The sequence below is a fragment of the Octopus bimaculoides genome, chromosome 7 (assembly GCF_001194135.2).
Source record: "Octopus bimaculoides isolate UCB-OBI-ISO-001 chromosome 7, ASM119413v2, whole genome shotgun sequence".
In the NCBI taxonomy this organism is placed as follows: domain Eukaryota; kingdom Metazoa; phylum Mollusca; class Cephalopoda; order Octopoda; family Octopodidae; genus Octopus; species Octopus bimaculoides.
In genome coordinates, this window is record NC_068987.1 from 47,441,673 (window position 1) to 47,446,582 (window position 4,910).

Genomic DNA, 4,910 nt, shown 5'->3' on the forward strand with positions numbered 1-4,910 from the left:
GAAAGCAAAGCAACAGTTAAGGAGTGGCATATTTTACCACGACAGACACGTACACAGCATCGAATACTACGATGTGAGTGAAAGCTGCTCTCACTGTATTGTCCGGTGTCTGGTAATCCCTTCGATACCGACATCAAACCCAAAAAAGAATCCTGACCACAGAGTGTGGGTAATTATGTCACTGGCAATGTGCATTCAGCTGATTGCAACTGTTAAAGCAAGTCACTGAGCATGCGTACATGTCATACGGGAGAGTTCCAATCAGGGGTGGATAACACCTTATAGGAAAACCCTATAAAGAGGTAGATATGAATGTCTTCCTGGGACTAAAAACAACAGTAACATCGCATTTATGGTTTTCATAAGACTGCGTACGGAAAGCAAAAACAGCGGTTTCTGTAATGTCACCAGAAAGCCGGTGGGGGGTTAAGAATGAAGGAATATGATTGGTTAAAATTACAATTTTAATCTTCACAGGTTTGTAACTTTAATTTCTCCCCAAAATAGTTGTAATTTTGCTAATTGATATGCAAATTTACATCTGTATAGAAATGTTCAGCGTTGTTTGGTTTTATGCTTCAGAAAGTGAAACTACTGAAGACGGCAAAGATCGTCTTTTGCCGGAAACTCGGCATTAAAAAGGAAGTGAAAGAATTTTCTTAGAAATGAAATAAACCTGATACAAATTTGATGTAACAAAATGATAATAATAGACTAGAAGACTGTCAAAGATATTCAACTGCTAATCAACAACACTAAGTTCTACAAGGAACTTTATGAAACGCATTGGTTCATTACAGCCACACCACTGAATTATGAATTAATCCCAAAGATCCAAGAGAGTTAATTATACTTTCAATGTTCATATTAATTCAGATATCCTGTACGTTATAATTCCTCTCAGTCAATTCATGAGTCCAACAAGAGTGTGTTGAAAAAGATTTTATTTTACAGCTGGATGCAATTCTTGGCACCATTCTCCAGCTGTTTCCAAGTGAGATGATAATCCCCACATCTATCAAATGACTTGCTTGTGTTGAGAACTAGAAACAAATGACACCGAAGTGTGCTTTTTGTTTAGGAAGATCATGCTACTTGTTGAGATGTGTTATAAACCTGAGCATATTTTCATTGTGCGCTGCAAGCAACCTACAAGTGATAAAAGGAAATATGAAACCATACACAAACACTCATTACGGGTTTCTTTCAGTTTCTCTACCAAATCTATTCCCAAGATTTTAATCAGCCCAGAGCTGGAGTAGAAGTTCCTTGCTCATGCAGTGGGACTGGAACTGAAACCCTGTCAATGGGAAGTGAACTTCTTAACAACATAGCTGCGCTTGTCTTGTAACAGGGCCAGCCATTTCTTCTACACATGCATTGTTTTAATACAAACTTCAATTTGAAGAAGAAAATAACAAAAAGTAGTTCAGTTTCATTGATTACTTTTATTTTATTATGCCAGTCTCTCCTGACTTCAGTAAATTCACTTTCTGGATCATAGAATGAAACATCAAATCAAAAAATATCTCATTTCAAATTTTGAAAATTAATTTGAGTAAGTTTTTTTTGCACAATTGTATTAGGTTGTTCTGAAAATAATGGCCAATTTCAGAAACATTTTATTTTGGAAAAATTAACAAGAGAAATGTTTTGATTAGTCAAAGTATGAGCCGTGAGCATCTATGCCATCGATCAACAAGATTATTTATAAGATGATAAAAGCTTATTAGCTTTGATGCAAAGAAATCTTTGAAAGCTGATTCCACCTTTGGTTTGGACCTGAAAGTTTTATCATTTAAAAACTGGTAGTCAGTGGATTGAAAGATCAAGAGAATATGGAGGATGTGATAAAGTCTCGTATCCCAAGTCTGTGAGTTTCTGCAGTGTCATTCTTGCAACATGTGGCTTTGCATTATTGTGGAGCAGAATTGAGCCACTCCCATTCACCAATGCAGGTCTCATTTTTTGCAAGTGAGCATGCATTTCAACGAGTTCATTGCAGTAAACCTCTGCTGTAATGCTCTTATTGGCTCCAGAAAGCTGTAATGGACAACACCAATTGCAGACCACCAGACAGTCACCATAATCTTTTGGTGATGCAACTTTGACTTGTGGAAATGTCTGGGGGACTCATGATCAAGCCATTGACCTGATCATTTACGGTCATCATAAAGGATCCATCATAAGTGACTATTCTGTCAAGAAAAGGATCATTGGTCTTTTGCAGAAAGAGCATCAAGCGCACTTCAAAACACCAAACTTTTTGACTTTCATTGAGCTCATGTGCTACCCATTTATTGAGCTTTTTCACCTTACCAATCTTCTGCAGATTGCGTGAGACCATTGCAATACCGACACCAAATGCCTGAGACATTTCTCTAACACTTGACATGGGTTTTGTTCAACCATTGCTTTCAATTGTTCATTGTCAAGACTGCATGACCATCCTCTACCTTCTTCATCTTCAAGGCTCTCGTCACCAATATGGAATTTCTGAAACCACTTTTGTACTGTGCGATCACTTGTGAACCTCTCTCCCAGTGCTCTGTTGATATTGGCAGCAGTTTGGGAGGCATTGTGCCCAAGCTTGAACTCATGCAAGAAAAGTAAGCGAAGGTCCTTTTTTGTCATGTTCATAATTAAGGGCGCTTATGCTTCACGAATGTTTTCTATCTGAAATAAGTAGAAAATTATTAAAGAGCATACATCAATTATTAAGTATGTTGAAATTCACCTAAAATATAATTAAAATACTATGATAAAATTGCATTTCAAAACACAACACTTAGAGCAGCCATTATTTTCAGAACAACCTAATAATAATCGTTTTTTTTTCATATAAGCCAAAAAATAGCACAACTATACAAATAAGTACTTCTCAGAAATTTTTACCCCATGCCACACTTTAATTTTGCAGAAAACAAAGTGCACTTACCATGAACAAAGTATATATCATCATCTTTTATTTTTATTTCTAATGAAGCTAAAAGCAAGTTTCTCTAAAATTATATTTCTGTATCATTCACTGCATTCACCTCTATCCATCTCCTTTTGCACATCTGCAAACTTACCTACCCACTTATCTTGTCCAATCACTTGTACTACTTTTCTTATAGTCACCCTCCTAAGACTAGGGAGTACAACCTGATACCTCTTCACCACCTTCTCTCATTTTAATCTTGGGTAACTATGTATCTCCTCTGCAGCAAAACACCTATTCCTTGCCCTCTATCATACTTTAACCTCTCATTAGCTTGCATAAAGCCGCCTCCTTCAATACTATATCACACTCAGTTGAGGAGTCTTGTCTTGTATGTTACTAGATGACTTCACTAGTGCCAGTATCTTGTAAAAAGCTGTCAGTACACTCTGTAAAGTGGTTAGTATTAGGAAGGGCATCAAGCCATAGAAACCATGCCAGACAGTGGTACTTGCTATAGTCCTCTGTACTGCCAGCTGCTGTTGAACTATCCAACCTATGCCAGCATGGAAAACATGTTAAATGGTGATGATAATGATCTTTTAACATCCTTTATCTATTCTGGCATGCATGGGATGTTTTGACAGGATCCAGTGGATTGAAGGACTGGATGTCCTTTCTAATGCCAACCATTTTACAACATACTGGGTACTTTTGTTATGGTACCATCACTAGTGCAGCTATCATGTAGCTTGCAAGACTAAGCTCCCCTTTGACTGAGTGGGGCTACAGTTGAGAAGGATATGGCTTTATACTTGGAAATAGGATTTAAAAAAATAACAGAACAGGATTCTTACTGTTGAAGAAGTACATGGCTACTCACATAGAAAAGTGAACGGGAAGTTTTAATTAAAAGTTTATTGCAAGATTTATTAATTTTTACTTAGACCCCATTCTGAAGTCCCACATTCCACCAAAATATTGCCATGCTCTACTTTGAGGAACAGGTCTTAAAATAAATTTAAATACTTTCTCACTAGTCACCCACAGTCTGCCTCTTCTGTTTGTTGTAAAACTTCAAAACTTAGTTTGTAGAATCTTTTTGTAGTAAGGATTCTCTGGTGTTCCATAGTGAAATCATGTCAAGTGGGAGAGGGGAGTAAGGCTTTGTTAAATAGATTTAAATTTTATAAGAATGGAGTTTCTAATTTTGTTGTACTCCCAATTTCTGACTATTATTTGTGCTTGTTTATTTCCACTTCAGAGTAATTGGTGTATATCTCCTTTGAACTAGCCAAGCAGTTGCTGTGATCATTTGAAAACCATACCATTTTGGACGTCTTGAGGAAGTAGTCTTAATTGTTTTGACTTTAAGTTTGGGAGATTTTCAGTTTCTCCCTTCATCATAAAATCTCTTGACCAGATAATCAGCAATGTGGTTTGTTTCTTTCTTAATTTTCCACTTCTTCTTGCAACAAGGTGTATGCATCAACCCATTGTGTTATATAATGGACTGCTGTGATCAGGACATTATTTTGAATTCACAACAGTTAAGAACTGACCTTAAAAGTATGCTTCATGGTCAACATTTAGCATGGGGAGCAATTGCTAATCATATCATTTCCCACTTTTTGGAGCAGACACCCAGGAAAGCTTTAGTACTGTCATTTCATGGAGAGACTGGGACAGGTAAAAATTATGCAAGTGAAATCGTAGTTAAAAATTTGTACCGTTCTGGGATAAAAAGTAATTTTGTGCATATTTATCATGCAGCAGTACATTTCCCTCATGTGTCCATGTCTCAGATTTACATTGAAAAGTTAAAGCATGAAATTAAAAATGCTGTTTATTTCTGTCCAAGGGCTGTTTTTATTTTTGATGAGTTTCATTTAATGCCACCAAAAATTATTGACATTCTTCAAGTCTACTTAGATTTCCATGCTGAAGTGGATGGCATCGACTTCCGTAAAGCTGTATTTATATTTAT

The 4,910-nt window shown here is 36.5% G+C and overlaps 1 protein-coding gene across 4 annotated transcripts in view; it reads left to right on the forward strand.

Moving 5' to 3' along the window:
- LOC106882482 (protein lin-7 homolog C) overlaps positions 1-4,910 on the forward strand; it is a 45,475-nt gene that overhangs the window by 14,579 nt on the left and 25,986 nt on the right. For 2 of the 4 annotated variants that reach the window (XM_052969598.1, XM_014933172.2), the window contains exon 2: positions 4,188-4,361. The exons of the other annotated variants lie outside the window; for them this stretch is intronic. The gene's annotated coding sequence lies outside the window, so the exon portion shown is untranslated. The remainder of the gene's footprint in view (positions 1-4,187; positions 4,362-4,910) is intronic. 4 annotated transcript variants of the gene reach the window in all.